The sequence below is a fragment of the Macaca nemestrina genome, chromosome 18 (genome assembly GCF_043159975.1).
Source record: "Macaca nemestrina isolate mMacNem1 chromosome 18, mMacNem.hap1, whole genome shotgun sequence".
In the NCBI taxonomy this organism is placed as follows: domain Eukaryota; kingdom Metazoa; phylum Chordata; class Mammalia; order Primates; family Cercopithecidae; genus Macaca; species Macaca nemestrina.
Window position 1 is genome coordinate 81,103,175 of NC_092142.1, and position 21,394 is coordinate 81,124,568.

Genomic DNA, 21,394 nt, shown 5'->3' on the forward strand with positions numbered 1-21,394 from the left:
TTTGCACTAAAAGAATGCTCTTTAAATGAACTTTTTTTTTTTTCTCTGTTGAATTGTTTTAAGAAAGATACCTGTTTCTTATAGTAAGAAGGCATTGCAAAGTGCTATAATTGTTTTTCCTTTGTAAATACACCTGCAAACAATTGTTTTGTTATATTAATATTTCTCTGCTGAGTAACATTTGGCCAAGACTTAACTACCACCATTGGATGGCAGCCTAAATTGCGACCCCTGAGGAAGTGAATTCATCCTTGACAATAGCCTCCATAAAATCCATCTTACAAGTGATAATTTTGCACAGATGTTTTAAAATGAAATGTTGAATAAATGGTTCCTCTTGTTTCTAGCAAGAATGCGAGTGAGAGAGCGAGCAAGCAAGAGAAATGACTAGTGACCAGTTGAGAAAGTCCTGTCTTCCACTGAGCCATTTCACTCCTGCCCATCTACTCTCAACAGCTCAAGAGCTGCTGAACCCTCGGAACTCTGTGAGGATCAGAGGAGACAACATGTGTGAAAACACCTTACCAATACAAAGCTGTGCAGATGTAAAGGATGGTTATTCCAGAATGGAGGTAGGTTGCTTCTATAGTCTCTTTTATTGGCATGGTGGATTTTTAATGGAGTAGCCTGTATGAAGTAACTACCACAAACTAAGAGCTGTGCTATTGGACATTTTTATTTTCTTTAAATCCACTTAAACTTAAATCTAACATCTCATTATACTTATGGGCTGGCAGAAATTAAGTTGAAATATTTATTAGTGATGTCCTGCCCCAAACAATAGTCCAAGAGTTCAGGATCTTAAATGATGCCGAATCATAGGTGATGATCTCCTTGTCATTGATCATGCATTATCATGTCATTATCTCACTGATAATGCAGAGATATCCGTTTTCCATTCATCTTGATCTTTTTAGATTCTGCTTCTCCCTTGCTTCCAGTCCACGTTCAGTGTCAGAAATCTTTGAGAGGACTGGAAGTCTAGCATCCAAAATCGCTGGGTGCACAATACAGACACTCTTTGCCTTGTAAGATTCTTTGTCTCACAGGATCTTCTGAACTCTGACCTCTTCCCAATATTGAAAAAACTAATTCTTCCCTTTTGCTGCCCTAGAAAGTACTGTCTCTCCTGTCTGCCTCTGGGCTTCAGGGACATACCTCTTTAGTGTGTGTAGACTTTTACAAAAGCCAAGAGGAACTATAGGATTCAGGCAGTTCCCCCTCTATGTCCTATAAACCTCCTCTCCTGCCCCAGAGACAAGACATACTAAGGGCCTGGCCACCTTCCTGGAAGTGTTGAGGTGTGCATAGAGTAAAACACGAAACTCAAAATATTATTCCGCTCCAGCGGCATAATAAAGAACTTCTTTTAGCTTCAGCATGGCAACATTTTGGTGAGCACACTCCAGGTTGTATGTGTCCTCCTAGCTGGGTGAATAGAACACTCCGCATGATCTTTTTGATTTCTTGAGTGTAGCTAGTTTAAACAACTGTTTTTGTTTTTTCATCCAGCTGCAATAATTTCAATGTAAGAGCAAAAGGAAAACACTTCATTAACTCTAAAAAAATAATAATTATAATAGTTTATAATTTGCACTTGTCGATAAATAGCTCCCTTAACATTGGTGACATACAATAACCAGCTTCTGTGGTTTCGTTACTGCATTTGAATTTTTATAGCATCATTCAAAATATAAGAAAGCTAAGTTGTATTTGGTTTGTGCTGCTTAGGGGATGTGTGTTAGGAATGATTAGTCTTGTTGATTAAGTTATTATCTAACCAGTCAGGAGGAATTAATTGCTGTGATTTAAAGATATGGCTATTTGGCATTTATTAGATCAGTTTTAAGGAGGGAAAATGTTAAAATTTTTTGCTATAAAAAATTTCAAAAATATTCAAAAGTACAAAGAGGAGAATACTTTCATCCCTACATGGTCATCAGCTAGCTTAATTATCAATTTATGACTAATCTTGTTTTATTTATGTTTCCCAGTTTTCCTCTTTCCATCCCCCTTTCAGTTTGAAGCTAATCCTAGGCATTATGTAATTTTTCTGTAAATATTCCAGTAGATATCTCTAAAAGGTAAGGACTTGAAACAAAACTTAATCCCAATGCCATCATCACACTTAAAAGCTACGCAACAATGAAAGAACACTTTTTAATGATCTTTTTATTTTCATGATTTATCTTATCGTTTATCTCCTTATCATTTACAATTTAATATTAGATTTATGTTAACAGCACAAATCTGCACCTACTAACATATTATGAAAGATATGCAGGGTACATAAGTGAAACAGGAAGTAACAATTACTTCTATAACATGGTTTAATTTCTATTTAAAAAATTATAAAAATGAGGCCAGGTGTGGTGGCTCACGCCTGTAAACATAGCACTTTGGGAGGCAGAGGCGGGCAGATCACAAGGTCAGGAGATTGAGACCATCCTGGCTAACATGGTGAAACCCCGTCTCTACTAAAAATACAAAAAATTAGCCAGGCGTGGCGGTGGGTGCCTGTAGTCCCAGCTACTCGGGAGGCTGAGGCAGGAGAATGGCGTGAACCCGGGAGGTGCAGTTTGCAGTGAGTGGAGATGGCGCCACTGCACTCCAGCCTGGGCGACAGAGTGAGACTCCATCTCAAAAAAAAAAAAAAAAAAAAATTATAAAAATGATATCTATGTTTGTTTAAACATGTGAAAGGTTGGAAGCATATATCCCAAATCCAGAACAGTGGTATTTAAAGTCATGATTACAATTGATATTGTGAGTGGGGAAGAGACTTTCACTATAAAACCTACATTAACAAAATCTTTTTTGAAATATGTATTACTTTTTTTTTTTTTTTTTTTTTTGAGACAGAGTCTCACTCTGTTGCCCAGGCTGGAGTGCAATGGCGCAATCTTGGCTCACAGCTATAAAAATTCAAATGCAATAATGAAACCACAAAAGCTGGTTATTGTATTTCACTCACTGCAACCTCTGCCTCCCAGGTTCAAGCAATTCTTGTGCCTCAGCCTCTAAGTAGCTGGGATTATAGGCCCGCACCATCATACCTGGCGTATTTTTAGTAGAGATGGGGTTTTGCCATGTTGGCCAGGCTGGTCTCGAAGTCCTGGCCTCAAGTGATCCGCTGACCTCAGCCTCCGGGATTACGGGCAGGAGCCACTGTGCCTGGCTGAAAATGTATATTACTTTGCGGATTAAATTTTCAAAGGAGAGTTTATGAAAGGAAGAACTTGCATATATTTTGTTAAAATATGAAATGAGAGACATTCTCAGGGCAGGGTATGCTATCCAAATACTGTCCCTCAGTTGGATGATCTTACTCCTGGGTTAATAGGAGTAGCAGCTGGCATGTATAGATTACTGGCCATGTGCCAGGCACTGGGATAAGTGCTTTCAAGCTGATGATTTATTTCTCACCACAATCCTTTGAAGTAGGTATTGGTATTATTCCCATTTCACAGATTAAGAAACATGATCTACTGAAATCCCAGTGCTTGGCTTGGAAGGCTAAGATGGGAGGATTGCTTGAGGCCGGGAATTCAAGGCCAGCCCTGGAAACACAGTGAGAACTCATCACTACAAAAGATAAATATATAAAAAATAGCTGGTGTGGTAGTGCATGCCTGTAGTCCCAGCTGCTTGGAGGTTGAAGTGGGAGGATTATTTGAGCCCAGGAGTTTGAGGCTGCAGTGAGCTATGATTGAGTCACTGCACTGCATCCTGAGGTGACAGAATAAGACCCTGTATCTAAAACAAAAAAAGAAAAGAAAAGAAACATGATCTAGAGCAGTGAAATTACTTGCCAGAGGTTTGGAAGAGTCTGACGCAGGCTTGGTCCTGAGCTGATGGGACTCTGTTGCCATTGCTCCACTCACTTCATTGATCATTCTACTTCCCTTGGTTCTGAAGTCTCAATATTACCAAATGAATTTTGTTATTTCGGTTCCTACTTGTTTGCCTCTTTTGTTGCTGAATTGACATATTATCCTTATTTTATTACAAACTCAATGGCTCAGACAAGACAGAGTAGTAATTCCTCTCATTTTATCCCTTGTCCATGGAATCTGATTGGCCTCAAAGGTGAAAGGGAGAAACAAAACAAAAGGAACTTCATGCCTTTTCTGATTTAGGAAACATTTACATGACAAGCAGATGGTTCTTGTCATCAATGGCTTTTTGTATTGTTCTTCAGCTGCCTGAAGTTTTTCCTTGGTGGAAAATGTCATAAAGTTCTTTTTAATTTATGTATTCCATAAACCTAGGACAAAGATATAGCAAGGATGTGGGAATAGAAGTGCACAGCACTTTTATTTGGAATACATTTCACATTACAGATGTAAACAAGCTGCTACTATCTTTTTAAGCAAGTTGTTATGGATTAGTCCTTGCATACTGTAGCACAAGTTGCCCTTAGCATCCACAATGCTTTGGAACCTTTTGGTCATCTTTTGTTCAGGAATAACAAATTAACTTTATTATGTAATAAAAGAAGAATGGGATTGCAAAACAAAATCCATAAAATGATATGCCCACATACACACACATACTATGAGACATGACTTATTTGTACAGTCACACTACTATTTCCCTTATCTATTGGAGATAATTGAGATATTACTGTACACCCAAAAGAAAGCTGATCCTTAACAAAAAGTTTGCTGATTTTTATATTCCAGTGATTGTTTCAGAAGAAAATGTTTCTATCCTTTGCACTTCTGTGCCATGGCCATTCCACCAGGGGCCACAGGGACTGGGTTGAGAAAACACCTCTGACTAGGACAATTTCCAGAACTTAGACCACTCAATGACCTTCTTTACACATAGTGAGAAAGTACACCAACGATGAACTTCTTCACAGACTGCAGGAAGATGCTGCGCAATCCTGCTTGTATCTTTAACATATGATTAGAGACTTTAGTCATTTAGATTACAACTTTAACTCTTCAGATAAGCTGAATGGTAGTCCCTTCTAGTGAGTAGTTAGTTCACAGTGTTGGGAGAAAAAAAATTAATATTCTTCTGCAAATGTATCAATCTCTATGCCTCTGTTTGGGTATATCCAAAGAGGATATTTTGAGAAATCCTATGAATACTTATAATTATGTTTGGTGAGATTTTTAAAAATACCTTAATTCTAACTCTTTAGGAGACTCAGAGAGATGAAAGAATTTTTGCTCTGAGGCCGGGCGCGGTGGCTCAAGCCTGTAATCCCAGCACTTTGGGAGGCCGAGACGGGCGGATCATGAGGTCAGGAGATCGAAACCATCCTGGCTAACGCGGTGAAACCCTGTCTCTACTAAAAAAATACAAAAAACTAGCTGGGCGGGGTGGCGGGCGCCTGTAGTCCCAGCTACTCAGGAGGCTGAGGCAGAAGAATGGCATGAACCCGGGAGGCGGAGCTTGCAGTGAGCTGAGATCCGGCCACTGCCCTCCAGCCTGGGTGACAGAGCGAGACTCTGTCTCAAAAAAAAAAAAAAAAAAAAGAATTTTTGCTCTGAGAGGCAAGAATTTTCCATTGTTAATTGTCATGAAACATTGTAGTGTACTTTGAAAAATATTTGGTTAATTCAGGAGCCGTAGTGTAGGAAATTCAGTTCTGTAGCCTACTTTCTAGGTAGGTCTCACGCGAGTGTCTGGGATACCTTATGAATTTAGGTGTAATAAACTGTAACATTATTCCTCCAAGGGGATGTAATTTTTCTGTGACTTACATGTCATGGTTGGCTTTTTAGTTCTTCCTTCTTCCGAATTACCTTGCAGTTGTTGTTACTTAGAAAGTCCAGAGATGGGTGTTCAGTTGTGTGATAAATATAATCTTAATATAAACCATATGGCTGAAGAGAATGTCTGTAAGGTCATGGCTTTCATGACATTTTTAGTATTAGGGCTGGAAATGTTCTTCAATATCTCAAATTCTTAATTCATTAGAAAACTGTAACCAGCCCCCCACCCCCCACCAGTTTAAGCAGCTAGTGCCAATTCCAGAACTAGAGAGGTGGTATGGCACCACGATTAAGTGCTTTGGCTCTGAAGTCATGTGGTTGGGTTTGAAGCTTGCCCCTACCACTTACTAACTGTGTAAGCCTGCACAAGTGACTCTGTGCACCAGTTTTGTGCTTCAGTGTGAAAATGGGATAATCATAGTACCTGGTTGACAGAGTTATCAGGAGAATTAAAGAAACAAGTCCAGGTTAGACACTTGGCACAGCACCTGGTACACAGTGAGTGCTCAATAAATGCTATCAGACTTAGAATTCTGTTTCCTGCCTCTCAGTTGATTGCTTTATTGCACCACATTGTGTTTCCCGACGTCCCTTAAACAGAGTAAAATATTTCAATAGTATTATTTCTCATGAGAATTGAGTAAATATTTTAGAACAGTGCACACAGTTAACAAGTATCATTGTAGCCATTTTTTCTATGTGGGAGATGGTGATGTGATAAATGAAAATTTAGAATGAAATGAAAAATGAAACAATGTATATCTGAATATATTCAGGTAATATGTTATACAATACATTACTTTTTAATACAGCCATGTTCCCTAATTTGCATAACAATTGACCACTTTAGTAGCTCATTAGATAAATTGAGCCCAATTAACCAATTTAAACTTATTACAAATGCACATCTGTAATGTGAAACTGTTACTGGAAACTCACTGGAACTCAAATTTCCAGTAAAAGGAACCCTTGATTTTTCAATAAAAGAGGAAACATCTATTGTGGGTCCATGTAGATGATATGGATTTAGCAATGATTTGTGCTTCAATTATAATCACTTACTGCCTTTTACAGAGAGATTCATGTCTTTCCAGCTCTCTGTGAAGATATATTGCTATAACAACAATGGCTAATCTTAGATATATGATACTGTTCACCTGTTAAGCTGTGTCAACTCTATGAATTGAGCCATAGCATAGTGAGTTAAGCTCTATTCTATTTCTGTTAGTTATATGTGGTTGATACTTCAGGCTGCCTACCCCATTGTCATTCTCACCAGCCTTATTTGTTACTGGTAGAACTCTAAATTTTCTCAAATATTGGGCAGTCATGTGTTTTAGGGGATTTCCATCAGCCTTGAGAGGAGGTGAATCTTGAATAGTCTAAATCAGACATTCTAATTCTAATTATTACCCTTCTAGTGATTGATTTAGACTTGGGTTTGTGATATAAATTTGTCCAATAAGTATTGAGGGAGAGTCTTTGGCTTAGGTGTAGGGTGCTTCTGTGTAAAATTTACACTTAGAAGCAAACGTTTCTGCCTCTGATGATTGCCACCCTTATATAATACCTGGAACTGCAGAAGCCACCTTAAGGATCTTGAAGAGAACCAGGCTCAGAGGGCAAGCCAACATGCTTAGGTTGGAAGAGTAGAAAGTTGTAAAGAAGTTTCCTTTTGACATCGGTGAGTTACCAAGTGAACTCACCATGGAGTCACTCTAGCTCTGGACTTCCTGCTTTGTGATATGATAAAAGTCATTATTTAAGCCAATTCTGGTTTGCCTTCTTTTATTTCCAACAGAAAACACACTAACCAAAACCATGTAAAATCACTTCATTATAATTCTGGTTTCTTTGTGTTCTTTGATCATAGTTGTCAGAATGAGCTAATGTCTGAAAATTGCTCATAGGATCAGGCATAGCATCGCCCTTGTCTCTTGTGTTTGCACTTGACAATTCCCACTATTTCAATATTTGTAAGTATTTAAACTTATGTTAACTGGTGACATTTCTTTATTCTTGAGTTAGCATTTTAGGTACAATCTTATAACTATTAAATAATAAAGTTAATCTCATAAGATTCCCTTTGTGTTGCAGTTTCCTTTGCCCCTACTAAGCTCCTTGGATACAATCATTTTTTAGCACAGCTCACTTAAGGATATCAACTTGAATGGGGGTTACCTCAGTGAGCAGAAGGAATGAGGTAAACCTTTTGTTACATTAGCACAACCATCTCCTTTAAGCTGACATACTGGTTTTCTAACATAAATGCTTAATTTAGATTTCTTAAAATTAAATTGTTTCTTTTTTTTAAGTTGATGAGCACAGAATCATGCAATAGCAACTGTGGATTAAGAAGAGTAAACAGGGCTGGATTCGGCGGCTCATGCCTGTAATCCCAGCACTTTGGGAGGCCGAGGCGGGCGGATCACGAGGTCAGGAGATTGAGACCACCCTGGCTAACATGATGAAACCCCGTCTCTACTAAAAATTCAAAAAATTAGCCAGGCGTGGTGGCGGGCACCTGTAGTCCCAGCTACTCGGGAGGCTGAGGCAGGAGAATGGCGTGAACCTGGGAGGCGGAGCTTGCAGTGAGTGGAGTTTGCGCCACTGCACTCCAGCCTGGGCGACAGAGGGGACTCCATCTCAGGTAAAAAAAAAAAAAAACAACAAAAAAAAGAAGAGTTAACATATGTGAATTGAGATTGGTGTTGTGTTAAATGAAACAAACCAACAAAAATAATTGACATATACCTAACGTATTTTTCTGCTGGATGATTACTACACATAGATGTTAATTGATTCATGTAAATCACCAGAGTTACAGTTTATGGGAGCCTTTTAAAAATAAGGGCAATTTGATAATGATGAAGTCTGTAGGAAGGTCTTACCACCTTTAGAAAATCATCCTCCCTTTCATTCCTGAATAAGTCACTGCATTTTGGCTATCATTCTTTTACATGTCCGTTCTATGTGTAGTTACTGATATGGTTTGGGTCTGTGTCCCTGCCCAAATCTTATGTCAAATTGTAATTCCCAGTGTTGGAAGTGGGGCCTGGTGGGAGGTGATTGGATTGTGGGGCAGATTTCCCCTTTGGTGTTGTTCTCATGATAGTGAGTGAGTTATCATGAGATTTGATCATTTAAAAGTGTGTAGCACCTCGCTCCTCTCTTTCTTCCTTCTGCTCCAGCCACGTAAGATGTATTTGCTTCCCCTTCATCTTTGCCATGATTGTAAGTTTCCTGAGGCCTCCCCAGCCGTGCTTCTTGTATAGCCTGTTTAAGTGTGAGCCAATGAAACTTCTTTTCTTTGTAAATTATTTAGTTTCAGGTATTTCATAACAGCAATATGAGAAAGGACTAATACAGTTACTGACAGAATAGTATCTCCTTTTACTATGTGAGTAACTCTTCTTTAAATGTGATTTCATCAAGAGATTTATCTTCCAACCGACTAAGGACCAAACCATGAATGTAGGGAATGGGGTTTCATTTAAAGGTGGCACTGTGAAGTCAGGTACTTCTGTCAGTCCTTCTATCAGCACTTTAGGCCAAGCAAATTGGAAGTGAACTGAACAGATGGGGCTTGTTAAGAGAAACCCTTAGGAAGGTCTCCAGTTGGGGCCTCAATCCTTGACTTTGCTACATAGAAAATTCTTCTTCTCTTGGTAATAAATAGACTAATACACCATGATTATTTTTCTTAATCAAAGAACCAAACTCCTAAGCCTTTTTCTGATAGACAGCCTGCTGTATATCTACACTGATGAAGAAAATAGGAAATGTCTAATAAAGCTTAAGATGTATCTGCTTATGCTTAAAGCCTGTTTAGAATGCCTCTGCCTGCTAGCACTTTTTAGTAGGTATGTCTGGAGTGAGATTGGTGAGAAACTCATTCCTTCTTGTCCAATATAAGGCAGAACAAAGGTGTGACTAGGTGTCAGTGTCACTGTGGGTTTTCAATTTCTGCTGATAGAAATGTAAAACTTTCTCGGGACTCTTGGCTTACATGTTGGGAAAATCCTCCTAACTCAGTCCTCATAGAAACTAACAGTAGGAATGAAACTTTTTTCCAATCTCCGCTTCACTCCCTAACTGAGCAATATCGGGTTTACATGATTAGAAATTCCCATCTTTAGGCAAAAATACTGGAAGCAGTAGAATAATACTGAGAGTTTGTTTTGCATTGCATTTGACAGGAAATAAGAAACATGTGAGGTCCTTTTGTGAGTCTCTATCTTCTGACAACCTGAAATTTCTTCCCCATCATGATATTAAGAATTGAAGTACAGTTTCTGTTGAAGATGAGAGGTGTATTCCTAATTCTGGAATATCGTAGAACAGGCCCTAGTGCCAGCAGTCTCAGATTAGTCTTAAATCACTAACTCCTTTGGGGGAATAAGAATGGGAATATTCTTATTGTATAAGAATCTTGGGAGTCAGGGGGTTTATGTAGCTATTGTGCTGGACTCTATAAGCTTGACTGCTTTTACGCATCTGGCACAAAGCGAAATAATAAAATAATTTTGAAAATTTTAGTCTATCTCATTTATATTAAGGAGTGGCAAGAAAAGTGTGTGTGTGTGTGTGTGTGTGTGTGTGTGTGTCTAAGAGTGTAAGAGAGAGAAAGAGAGAGAGAGAAATTCCAGAGTGGAGCTGTGCTAAAGTGGCCAGCCCCTGTATCCTCTTGGAGAAACTCCTTCAAGTGCTGAAAATTCTGCATTTCATTTTAATAAAGGAGGTGAAATTCCCAATGTAGTGGCACATACAACCCCATCTAATTATATAATAGATCACATTATTTTTCAGGCTTGAGTATTTTTACATGTTTTGCAAGCATTTTTCCAAATCCAGTTTCTACTACAGATTGTAGCCCCTTTTGAGGAAACAGATTTGTATTCTAATTCTTTTTGTATTCTTGCACTCAACACATGCCGCAAACTGCGGGGATTCAGTAAATCCTGATAACTAGCTGGTTTTAACTAGTAGATAAGACAGTTCTTTAAAGGTTATGGAAAACTTTAGCAAGTAGCAGCAGGAGCAGTCGTAAGCTTTTTTTCTTAAGGAATACATTTAGGGAAGGATGTGAAAACATTTCAGTTGTCTTGGTAGCATTATTCCTACGATTTCCACTTCTTGAAGAAGGTAACAGTAGAAGTAATTGAAGCACTTTAGCTGCTGTCGTCATCTAATCTATTAAGCACATAATTGTCCAGTATACACTTTCTTTTTTCACATCCCTTATGAATCATACCTGCTTCTTGTTTTGTTCTTCAGCATATTTTCGTTGTTAGTTCAAATGCCAGTTTTCCTGCCCAGTCAAGTAAGGTGTAAAGCATAGAGGGGACTGCGTCTTTTGGGTGTCAAGACTTCTCTTTCTCTTGGTCTCATTTGATCCATTCTTTTTGGCCTCCATTTCTAGAGTGCACACCTGCCCTACAATTAGCATTTAATGGCAACTGTGAGGCTCATAGCCTCAGACATTTGCAAGGACTCAAGACTGCAGCTGAAAGAAGCGGCAAGCACGCCAAAATTGATAGATTTCCCTTGGTTAATGAAGATTACAGATGGAAATACTTTTTTGCTTGTGTGTGAACATGCTGGGATTTTAGAACTGATGCTATTAATCAATCTGTACTAAAACAGAAACAGTTGCGAATATGTAATATAGAGTACCAATGGAATAGAAAACAAACCTTTAACTAAGCCTGATTTTTTTTTGAAGTTGGAAAATGTTGCCAGCCTGTTTTGATGTAATTGAAAATGTTTAGAAGCTTTCCTGAAGAGTTGATTAATATATCAAAATCAGAAAAGGCAATTTTGAGTCTAATTTTGTTTGTTTACATTGTAATACAGGATTCTTGGCTTTGAAATTCTGCAGGGTGAAAAATGACTGTCAGTGTGAAACAAAGTAGTTTATTGAAAAGAACATTGTGTCTAGTAGGGAACAGCTGATACCAGTCCAATGCATGATATCCAGAATTACAATATCTTCATCAGTCTGAATAGTTCCTTACTGGTAGAGTCCAGATTTGGCCAAGGGGGACTCTTTGGCCCCTCACCTCTTAGTACAAGAACCTAAAATGAGGAGTTGGTCGGGAGTCACTCTGGTCCAGGGTGGAGGAACAAGGATAGTTTGGCATCTTGATGAGCTGCAGACTAGAACATCTGCCATGTGCACAAAGGTGGAAGCAATGTCATGAAGGAAGGTCTGGCATGGCTCTTGTGGTAGGGCCTGGAAATCTTGATGATGCTCCAAGAAGCTTTTCCAATGACTTCTTGACTTTCTTAATGCAAATGAACTAGATTATAATTATATTTGTAATTATATTTTGGCACTCAGCCTTTGGAGGAAGAGGTCTTAGTTCCAGAAAACTTGCTGTGCAAGGAAAAAAAAAAAAAAAAGAACTTTTACCCAGAGTTTCTGCCTTCTTGGTTGAAACATGAGTATTCAAAGAGAAGTAGATGCCTGCCGTAGAGTGATTTAACTTCTTCCTTTTTCCAGGAAAGTTCCAATTTCATATATTTTTCGCATTATTTCATCACTGATATCTCCTAGAAATGACAATATTTTGGTGGTTGTACCTGCTAGACTGTCTTTCAAATCTGGAAGCAACACAAAAGTCTTTTATGGTATCATAGGTCTTGGATTGGGGTTCAGAAAATAAGGTCACCACATGTAGAAGGAGATAGAACTGAAAAAAAACAAACAAACCCTAAAATCAACCTAATCTTCTACCCCTTTGGGTAAATACTAGAGTTTCCAGGCCAGGTGGTGACACAGCCTCTGCTTGAATATCTCCCCTAATAGATTGGAAACTCGCTCATAGCAGGGAAGGCATCTAGTTGTTAGTAAGCTTTGTATTTTTAATCAAACCTCTTTCCTATAGTCTCATTCATCAGGAACAACAGAGAAGGTTTCCTTTTTTTTTTTTTTTTTTTTGACAGTTTTTCAGATAGGAAGATAGGTATCTTCATATCTCTGAGTCTTCTCTCTCCCAGGCCAAGGTTTACCAAGCCCTTTAATCATTTCATTCATAATGAGATTTTCACCATTCCAGGGGTCTTAACACTCTACTTTAACTTTCATTTTCCTGGTCTAGCTTTTGCAGAATAAAACTAGAACCCCTTTCCCTTAAAAAAAATTCCTGATAATACAGTTTAAGATTGTTTTAATTCATTTTACAGCCACTTATTACTTCTGGTTTAGACTAAGCCTGTGGTCAGTTGATGCCTCTTGGTCTATTTCAAGTAAATGACTATCCTCACCCTCTTCTTCCCCCTTCCTCCCAATTCGCGCATATGATGCTTAGAATTGGTATATGGAACTTCATCTTCATACCTAATATATATATATTTGAATTCTGACCTGCCATTCAAATCTCAAACTCTCATTAAATCTTGATTTTTTTCATCTAACGTACCAGTTTTTCCAGTCAGCTGCAAATTAAAGTAGGTTTCCCATGCTTTTATAAGTGTTATCATCATCTTGTGAAAAGGGACACACTTTTTAGTGAGACAGATCTCGGATTTTAATCCCAGTTTCATCATGTAACTGCTGTCTGATGTTAGCCAGTTATTTAAACTCCCTGAGCCCAGTTTTGCTCATCTCAAAGAGAAGATAATAATTTCTACCTCTTAGTTTTGTTATGAGCATCTCTAATAGTGTAAGAGCAGAATACAGTGCCTATCACATAGTAGGTAATGGTGATGACAGTAATAAATAATAAAGATAAATGTTTTCTTGACTGGGAATCAGAATCAATTTTCTTGTTATCTTTCTTCTTTTCTGTCAGAGTTAATATTTTGGGTAAGGCCAAGGACTGAACACTATAGCCACTAGAGACCATTCTCCAGATTGACATTCACTAATTGACAAATGTTATTGGGCAATAAATGTGTATTGAACACATCTATGTTTTAGTACTCTTCTAGTGACTAGGAACTCAGTGGTAAAAAAGACAGCAAAGTCCCTGGCCTCATGGAGTTGACATTCAAAAGGCCAGAGCTACTGCATAACGTAGGGACATAATTCACATAGAATTTGTTGGCTCTACAAGAGGAGGAGAGAGACCAATTTTGTGTATGTGTACATACGTACATAATGTATATAATATTGTATATAATACAATGTCAAATAGTGACAAGAGCTAAAATATATAATATGATGTAAGATAATGACATGAACTATACATAAAAAGAAAACAAGGTATTCAGTGTATTTAGAGGGCAAATGCTATCTTATATCATATGGTTAAAGACCTCTTTATGGAGGTGAAACTCGGGTGGACTCCTAATGGAAAGAGGCCATGAGCTGTGCAACTCTGAAGGAAAAGTGTTCTAAGAAGAAGGACATTGATTCATAAATGTAAGCTTTTTTGGTATGAATGGTCAATCAGGTATTTGTTCTCTTAAAAGCACTGTCTTATCCATCAGATCTCCAAGAATAATAAGAGACTTTGTAAATATGCTTACCCTAACTAGTCTAAACCACACATGGATCTGAGCTTGTCTGGGGATTCTGGGGAGGCACAGGATTTGTATTCCCTTGCCCATATGAAGGCCTTTCTCTCTCTGGTATTTCTCCTTGAGCAAGTGTGCAACTTTATGGAACATAAAGCAAAGAAGGGGATCCATCACCCAGCCAGATCAAATGAATCAACCCTTGTGGCCTACGGGGTGATAGGACCCCCATCGAGGTTGCTCTCCCACCCCTTATTGTACACATGACATCCTCACTCTCACCAGTCCTTAAAGCTACACACACAAGAAGGCATGTAGAATCTGTTATTTCTCTTTGGTGAATCCATCCTGGTTTCTAGTGATCACCACTTCCTTTTTAAGGGCTGACACACCATCTAGTCATACCCTGTTTCAAAATCAAGCTTGCAGATCTGTAGGACACAGAATACACTTTCCTCCGCCTCATTTTGAAAAATTAGAATACTAATTTCCTAGCTCTACATGTCTCTAGTACATGTCTCTAGTACCTTGCCCCAGCACCTTTTCAATTCTCTATGATCCTGTAAAGATTACTGACAGTGACTCTTAGATTTCATCTGCAAAATCTCTTCATACTACAGGATGTAATTTGTTTAGGCCTGGAGACATAAACTCATTTAAAACAACAAGATGGTCTCCTGCTATCACCTTACCTATCTCATACTTCAGTTCCTTCTAAACTACATTTATTCAACTGTCCTGAGTTTAAAGATTATTATCCCTGATAAAGGAGATGGAACTACAACAGGAGTGGAGATATGTGACTTTTGCTTTGTTATTTGTTAATGTTATATCATCTGCCGCAAGCAGTGAGTCTGTTTTTTAGGTTTATCTTTTTACTTTGATTGTAGCTGATAAGAGGGATGTGTGTGTGTGCATGCGTATGTTTGTGGATGAAGGCTTAAGCATATTTCACTTCAGCTTATTGAGGGATGAATTCTCTCATCTTGTTCATTCAGTTCAGTACTCCTATGCATTCCCTTGCTTCAGTGTGTGGTTTTACGTGAAGGCTCTAGAATCACACCACCCAGGGTCAAATCCTGGTGGTTTCACTTCCTATAGCAGTGAGACCATGGGCAACTTAGTTCACGTCTATGAACCTGAGTTGGCCTTATCTATAAAATGGAGGTAATAAGGCTTTAAGGACTTAAGGCCAGGTGCAATTGCTCACACCTATAATCCCAGCACTCTGGGAGGCTGAGGCAGGTGGATCACCTGAGGTCAGTAGTTGGAGGCCAGCCTGGCCAACATGGCGAAATGCAGTGTCTAGTAAAAATACAAAAATTAGCCAGGTTTAGTGGTGCATGCCTGTAGTCCCAGCTACTCGGGAGGCTGAGACATGAGAATCGCTTGAACCTGGGAGGCAGAGGTTGCAGTGAGCTGTGATCGTGCCACTGCACTCCAGCCTGGGTGACAGAAGGAGACTCTGACTCCCAAAAAAAAAAAAAAAAGATTTAAGAGTAAATGATTGAATGTACATAAAGGGCTTAGAAGAGTGTCTGGCACATAGTAAGTGCTAGTCACCACCACCATCATCATTTTTAAATGTATTTCCATCATCTTTCATATTTGTGTTTCAGAGATCTTCCTGGTCAGCCACAGTTTGTCTTACCGTTAGGACACACTTAATCCAATTCTTTGTATATTCTATCTCTGTGTATTTAGGCCCAAACAGTGAGCATTGAAATAAATGATGATGATATGAGGCTCTCAAAGAGCATAAATCATCAAATAAATATGAAATTACATTTAATGTACTCATGGCAGGAGCAAAGTGGATGGATGCATTTTACAAAGGCTCTCAGCCAAGTCTGGTTTGAAACGGAGCAGAGACTTTATAATATTCTTGCTCTAACTAGTAGAAGCCATAGATAGTTCTGAGCTTGTCTGAAGGGGCTCTGGAAGGCATAGATGAAAGAATTGTCTTCTTAATCAAAGAACCCAAATAAGCAATGTACCCACTTTCAAGCGTTCTGGCTTAGTTCAAATGCTGAAGGAAAAACTTATCTTTATCCCACACAAGACCAAACAAATCTATAAAACCTCATGGGAATCCTAAAATATTGTTTCATATGTGTATTAAAAGGTAAACTTGGAATCACTAAGGGAATTCTCAGCTTATCGATCTTTGGACCATATGAAAGCTGTTGGTGGGACATTTGATAGAATTTAATTGGTTACTGTATGGAGTGCCTGTGTACTTATGTTTTCATAATGAATTGCCTTTGTTTTAACAGCCATTGTCACATTCCTGGCCTTCTTTGTTTTTTTTGTTTGTTTGTTTGTTGTTTTTTTTTTTTTGGTGTTGTTTGTTTGTTTGTTTGAGACAGAGTTTTGCTCTGTCGCCCAGGCTGGAGTGCAGTGGCACAATCTCAGCTCAATGCAACCTCTGCCTCCTGGGTTCAAGCCATTCTGCTGCCTCTGCTTCTCCAGTAGCTGGGTCTACAGGCACACACCAGCTGGGACTACAGGCACGGGCCACCATGCCTGGCTAATTTTGTATTTTTAGTAGAGACAGGGTTTCGCCATGTTGGCCAGGCTTGTCTTGAACTGCTGACCTCAGGTGATCTGCCCACCTTGGCTTCCCAAAGTGTTGGGATTACAGGCGTGAGTCACCGTGCCCGGCCCTCCTGGCCTTCTTTGATTGAAGAAGGAAGTAAATCTACTTAACTCAGAAATTTCTCTCTTTCTTGGAGCTCTCCTATTTCCAGGACACTGACATATGTTAGAAACTTACAGAAGCAGCTACAGCCTGTGTAGGGAGGGTCCTACAGTATTGCAGGGATGCCTTGGACTGGTGGGTAAATCTGACTAATTAAGGAGTATTAGCAAGTCCATTTGTTCTCAATTCTCCAGCGAAATTCTCTTAGTCTTATCAGTTATAATAATAAAGCTGACATTTTGATCTCTATGTGTCTGTTTTTTGTGTCTTATTTCTCGATAGGTTCTTAACTTGAGAAGGGAAGAGAGAGCTATTATTTATTGATCTCCTCATACCTCAAATGATGCCAAAAAGAAGAGTGAAGGTAAGCAATAGTCATTAGCTCCTTTCTTTACATGTAACCAAGATGTGAACCAAGACAGTCTGGATCAGTTGAACAATTTATCCCTATGAGTCAATCAAAATCGAATATCACTGAGGCCATGCTCTGGAGTGGAAAATATGGACTTTTAGTATCATAGATACTAACCATCAGTTAGCTACTGGTTATTTGGAAATTGTTGGTGTCTGTTCTTTGTCCAGACTTTGCTGCCTATTTTGCAATGCATAGTTCATGCTTGTTCTAGTTCTACCATTCACTCCAATTTATGGGTCATGTATAATAACATTCAGCCGATCCTTGGTTTCCAACATGCTCAGGTTAACCATAATGATCCCAACTTCTGTTTCATGTTGGCTCTTGGTGTGTTTACCCAAAACACGTAGAGTTCTATTGGAAAGAATGTAAAGCAAAGTGTAAAATCATGAGAGGAGTTCATTGCAATATGCTGGACTAACTTTTGGCCAAATTTATGTCTTGGGGGTTGATTTGGAAACAGTGCTTTCAATTCCCTTTTACCATATATGTCAGAAGAATTTCCTGTTAAATAATATGATGTTTTGACTTGGTTTTAATATGTTCTAGTGCAAATACCCAGGGACAAATTCTTCAGCTGAATACATCTGAGAGATGAATTGTTTAATTGATCTGACAGTCTTTAGGCAACCTGTGAGAAAATGATCTGATTGACTTCCCTCTGGGAAAACCTGCCCTTTTTTCCACCTTTCATCATGGTTAAGCAAACAGACAGACAAACAAACAAAACATAAATCTAGGAAGTTGTGATGAAAAAGGAGTTGTTGGCAACATGTAGGCAGAGGCCAAAAATAAACAGAGCTGATTGGAAAGTGACTTTCTTTCTGGGGATGGAGTGTGAGGCTTTTTTTTAGTTGGAAGATGGAGGAATCTCATTGTCTTGGGGAAAAGAGAAAGTTTGAGCAGGATCAAGAGCAGAGGTCATAGAGATGCAAAGAAAGGAAGGTAGGAAATTTGTTAAAGTTTTGTCTGTTCAACAACTATCCAGTAGCTACAGACATCCTTTGTCTCCTCTTAATGAGTGCAAACCAAGCTTAAATCCTTGTTGAGCCAGAGAGAACTAGAGTAGACAGGATGGTGGAAAGATAAAAGGTGGCCTGGATGTACAGGAGATGGGATGGCGATGCAAAGAACCCAAAAAATAGGGCCAGATTTAATAACTAGTTAATGAGCATAATTCAAACAAATTGACCAGAAGAGAAGACCCTGGATGCACTAGGCATGACCTTCCAAGGGTAGAAGGAAATGAGCAGAGAAGACATTAGTTGTCAAGATGAAGCACCAGAGAGAGCTCTGGTGGTGAGCCACCAAGTTAATGCCAGGAAAGCCTGAAGATAGTATTCTTTGGGATGCAGATTAGGGATTGGTTTTTCCAGGGGCCAGATATCAGAGTTGAACCTAAATTAAAAATGAATGAAACATATATTGGTTAATTGCTATGTGCCCATCACTGTGCTGGGTATTGAAGATAGGATGGAGGTGGGGGGGGTGGGCAAGATAACCTAACTCCCGCCCTCCTGGGGCTTACAATTCAGAAGGAGGAAGAGCAAATTACAAAGTTGTAGGCCAGGTGCAGTGGCTCATGCTTGTAATCTCAGTGCCTTAGGAGGTCGAGGCAGGAAGATCACCTGAGGCCAGGAATTTGAGACCAGTCTAGGCAACATAGCAAGACATTGTCTGTACAAAAAATAAATACATAAAATAAAAACTTAACTGGGTATGGTAGCAAGGGCCTGTAGTCCCAGCCACCTGGGAGGCTGAAGCCAGAAGATTGCTTAAGCCCAGGGATTTGAGGCTGCTGTGAGCTATGATTACATCACTGAATTCCAGTCTGGGCAACAGAGTGAGAGACCATCTCTAAGATTAATAATAATAATAATAAATAAATAAATAAAAAGTTGCAAGTGCTAAGTGGTACAGGGTGTCATAGCAACACATAGGCCATACCTGACCCAGTAGATGGGAGTGAGGTTAGGGGAGTCTTTCTGGAGGAAGTTATGTCTAAGTTGAGACCTGAAGGACAAGTTGGAGTTAGGCAATCAAGGAACAAGGAAGAACATTCCAGGCCAAGTGAGTAGGATATGGGAAGGCCTGGGGGATAGGCGAGAAAGAGCTTCAGAGTTAAGGATTCAGAAATCTGAAAGTAGGTTAACACCACACTCCAGGCACTTTTTACAGGTAGTGACTTTGCATGAGTTTGAGTCTGTAGAAAAAAATTTGAGTCTTGACAAGGTCACCAGGTGGAGAACATTTCTTGATATTTGTTCCTTGGGATGCAAGGGGTGGGGCAATACAACGGCACTGAGGGGGTCCCCAGGACTTTGGTGGAGAACCCAGCAAGCCTATTGGCAGGGAGTTCAGCAGGACAGTGGAGCAGGTTTTGTGCGATTCTCTGGATGCTTGGGCCATGGCCAGTAGACCACATGCTGCCAAGTTCAGAAGAAAAGAATCATACTTCATAGGAAAGTGAATCTTGCATGTGGCCAGAAAAAGGAAAGACAATTTAGTTTTATATGTTACATTTTAATAATAGTCATTTGTAACTGCATAATGAAATCTGTGAAAAAAAAAGTTCATTTCCAGAAGAATAATCTCTAACTGATATGCAATGCCGCAGTAGGATTTGTCCAGGTTTTAATTAATTTGAATAAATAATGTAAGATACTAGCCTGGGTGAGATAAAAGGAAATCTCTCTGCTTTCATCTCTCCATGATGGAAATAATAACTACTTTATTTCAAAACAAGTTTCCAATTAGTTTCTGTGAAATATTATTATCCCCCTTTCCCAGATACTGTAGCTCATTTTGAAACTTAATTTTGATAATATATAAACATTTCTGAAACTTACTCTACAGGAATGACAGTTATATTTGAAGGGAAGAATGCTGCTGGGCTCTAACTGTATTATTTGGAATGGTTCTAAATAATGGTAAAAATAATAAATGGGAATCAGTCAAAGTGCAATCTCATTTCATGGGTATTTATGACCTAGTAAGGACTTGTCTTCACCCAAGAGCACAGATGAAGGAAGGCCACTTTCTCCAAAGTTATTCAGTGGAATTTTTTCCTTTCAGCACTAGTTATGCTTTACTTAAGAATGTATATCATCTTGTTCTTATTTACAGAGATGGTCTTATTTAAATAATTAGTGAATTAAGCATAATGGAACACCTACTGTGTTCCAGACACAGGGCCTAGGACTTGTGTGCTGGGATTTGCATGGTCAAATAGGTAGATGTGACCTCTGTCTTTGGGGGATTTATAATCTAGAGGAGAGGGGCAGGAGTTAAACAATTTCTCTGTCTCTGTCTCTCTTTCTCCCTGCCACCCCCCACTGCCCACTGCCCGCACCCCCCACACACAGTGATAGAAATAAGAGGTCTATGGTGACTTGAGAACACATAATAGGAAGAGTCAGACTAACCAGACTGATTACCCTGGGCAGGGAAAGGCTTTGGTATGATTCATTTGAGGTAAGATATAGATTAGTTATGATGCAAGCTAAACTGCTCTCACAAAGATGCTACATTGTCATGGCTTCACTAAGATGTAAGTTTCTTTCTCTTTTGTATGACAGAGGTGAGCAGTTCAAGGTTGGTGGGCAGCTCTGCTATCTTCAACTTCTGGCTTCCAGTCCTATCTCTGTGGATGCCATTTTGAGCCAGAAGGAGGGGAGAAAGAAATGGCTTTCAACAGGTGACTTGGCAGCTGTACACATCATTGTTGCTTGGCCAGCATTTAGTCACATGACCACACCTAGCTATAAAGTAGGCCAGAAGATGTTGTTAGTGGTGCTAGCTAGTTGCATAGGAGTTCTATTTAAAAGGAAGTTGAGAGTGGATGCTGGCAGGTGGAGGGGACAGTCTTTGGCACAGAAATGAAGGATGAGTAAGAGTTAATTAGGCTGAAGTGGAGACAGAGGGTAGCACATGGAAAGTCCGCATCACAGGAGAAAGTGTGGTGACCTTCACTGAAAGTAGGTCACAGGCCTGGGTCATAGAGGTGGGCAGATTCAAGGTGAGCTGGGCAGGAGCCAGATCATGCTTAGCTTATGGTTCAGGGCAAAACATTGGTCTTCATTC

At 39.3% G+C, this 21,394-nt stretch overlaps 1 long non-coding RNA gene across 1 annotated transcript in view; it reads left to right on the forward strand.

Annotated features, from left to right (window-relative positions):
• Positions 1 to 352: 352 nt before the first annotated feature.
• LOC105491200 (uncharacterized) overlaps positions 353 to 21,394 on the forward strand; it is a 343,782-nt gene continuing 322,740 nt past the window's right edge. Inside the window, exons 1-2 of the long non-coding RNA XR_011616194.1 lie at positions 353 to 572; positions 17,179 to 17,260. This is a non-coding gene — a long non-coding RNA (uncharacterized lncRNA). The remainder of the gene's footprint in view (positions 573 to 17,178; positions 17,261 to 21,394) is intronic.